At 51.5% G+C, this 2584-nt stretch overlaps 1 protein-coding gene across 1 annotated transcript in view; it reads right to left on the bottom strand.

The window, feature by feature from the left end:
* The window catches only part of PNRC2 (proline rich nuclear receptor coactivator 2), a 3558-nt gene extending 3316 nt beyond the window's left edge, over positions 1-242 (bottom strand). The window contains exon 1 of the mRNA XM_006777553.2: positions 64-242. The gene's annotated coding sequence lies outside the window, so the exon portion shown is untranslated. The remainder of the gene's footprint in view (positions 1-63) is intronic.
* Positions 243-2584: the final 2342 nt, after the last annotated feature.

Raw genomic sequence — 2584 nt, forward strand, 5'->3', positions numbered from 1 at the left:
TCCCCCCCCAACAATGGGGAGCCCGGCCGCCAACATGGCCGCGCCCACGGCGCCGCCACTCACCGACTTCAAGCTCGGGACTGCGGCGGCGGCTCCTACCGGCAACGAGGCCCCCTCCCCTTCCAGGGAGAGACGAGGCACGGGACGGACACAGCCCACGAGCACCACGACCCAGCTGCTGGCCACCTCAGGGTCCCGACGACTTCCTCCTTCTGTCTCTACCGACAAAATGGAGGCTGCGGCGAGCGCAGGAGCGGCCGGAAGGCACGACGGCCAATCAAAACGCGCGGAGGCGGGGCCGGCCAATGAGGCGAGGGCCGCCGCCTGTTGCTGTGCGGCAGGGCGACGGCGGCGGTGGTTGTTGCCGAGGGTTTGAAATCCTCCCGGAGAGGAGCATGTCGGGAAGCACTGCGGGGCCCCGGGTGACGCCGAGCTCCTCCGAGGCGCCTGCCCAGCTCCTCCCGGCGCCGCTGGCCCGGTGGCCTCTGCCTTCCGTCCTGGCGGATCGCGACGCCGGCGCCCCGACCCAAGAAGCCTGCTCCTCCGGCGCCTGGAGGGGGCCTCCGCCGCCCGCCCTGCAGTAGCTCTGCCCGGCTCTCCCGCCGCCTTCAGGGCCCGGGGGATGACTGAGGGGCCTTTGGGCTCAGCTTCCCGGGCCGCTCGTGTTTCACGACGGGGAGACGGCTTCCCGAGGCCGGGCTCCTGCCCGCGGCCCCTCGCACTCGGTCTCTCCGCGCCTCGCCAGCAAACCGCTGCTGCTCTCAGAACCTGCGGCGCCTCCTGTCCTCGCACCCGGCCTACGCCTTCTTCCGAGGGGCCTCCGCCGTGAACGCCTTTCCTGCCGACGGGCGCCGACCAGGTCCATCGCCGCCTCTGGGTCCCCGCTGGGCCCCAACTGCCATTGGAGCCCTTCACCGAATCTGCCACACACACCCCCAGCCCTGGAGGGCAAGGCTGGGCTTTATCTTGACGAGCACAGTGTAAGTGCACAAGATGAGCTTGTAGAAAGAATGGGGGCTTCCCGATTCCCCTTCCCGACCAACGTGCGAGTGAAAAGCGGGAGGATTATGCCAGCGACGTGCACGGTTAGGAAAAGGGCAATTTCTGGGGCGGGAGCGAGCGAGCCATCCAACGTGAGTGTTAAGAGAGGACACCAGTGTCTACGAACACATGAACATTTTGTTACTGGAGTCCTAGATACTTTTTATAAGTTACACACAATTCGTTTTTTAATCTTCAGTTTTTCGCTGCCATTATCCCCATTCCACACCCGCCCTCTCCCCCCACACACACTATGTTCTTCTGGCCCTCGGTCTTAAGTTTTCCTTTTTTAAAAAATGTGTTTTTATTGATTTCAGAGAGGGAGAGAGAAATAAAAACATCAATGATGAGAGAATCATTGATTGGCTGCCTCCTGCATGCCCCCTACTGGGAATAGAGCTGCAACCAGGACAGGTGCCCTGACGGGGGATTCCAACCCTGATTCCTGGTTCACAGGTCCATGCTCAACCACTGAGCCACACCAGCCAGGCAGTCTAAAGTTTTCTTAAGAGAACTACCTAAGCAACTGCATTTCTAAAAAGGAGTTTGTTAATCAAATTAAGTTGGTAAAGTGTATAAAAGAGATATTGTTGGGGTCCAACCCCAGCAGGTCCAGGAGTCCCCAAAGGTGTGGACAGAGTCGGCAAAGAAGAAATGACACAGAGACAGGGTTCAGTTGATCAGCAGCCTAGCCAGGTTCTCTAGTCAGGTTCTCCAGCCAGGTTCTGTCTTTATTCTCCTGTTACATCTGTATTTATATCAGTTGATTTTAATCCTATCCATTCTATTCCAAAGGTTAGGGCATTTGTTAATCTAGTTCTGTTGAGTTTAATCCTGTCTAGGTTAATCTCTGTGTTCCATTATAAGGGCCATTTTTTTGAGCATGGGACATTCTGGTATTATTAGAGTCAAAAAGCACTGTACATGGTAACTGCTGGTTACTGAACATGTGATAAGAAAAGCTGCCCTGGCCGGTGTGGCTCAGTTGGTTAGAGCATCCTCCTGTGCATTGAAAGGTCGTGGGTTTGATTCCTGCCAGGTGCATTAGGGAGGCAGCTAATTGATCTCTCTCTCTTTCTCTCTCTCTCTCTCTCTCTCTCTCTCTCATCCTCTCTCTAAAATAAACTTCAAAAAATTTTAAAAGCTGGCTTAGATATCTGGCCAGTAAAATAGCTGTTTTTTTAAATAGGTCAAAACTTTGACTTCAGAAAAGACCCTTACAATATATTTTTTAATATAATGGTTTGTATTTTTAATATAACTAGTGGCCCAGTGCACGGATTTGTGCACATTGAAAGCAAATTAATTAGAAGAAAGATTTCGTGTGGTAATTATGTTACTGCAAAAAATTACATGTCAAAATAGTATATATGAAATTATAAAATTAAAATCAAAATATTTTAACATTGCTATTTGCCCTTTTTCTATAATAGAATTGTCAGAGATGAAAGAAAATTATTAAAACATATGAAAATAATATATAAATTGATTAATAATAACATGATATAAAAACAAAGACATGATGTAAAAATAACAAAAACAT

The sequence above is a fragment of the Myotis davidii genome, unplaced genomic scaffold (genome assembly GCF_000327345.1).
Source record: "Myotis davidii unplaced genomic scaffold, ASM32734v1 scaffold149, whole genome shotgun sequence".
Taxonomy (NCBI): domain Eukaryota; kingdom Metazoa; phylum Chordata; class Mammalia; order Chiroptera; family Vespertilionidae; genus Myotis; species Myotis davidii.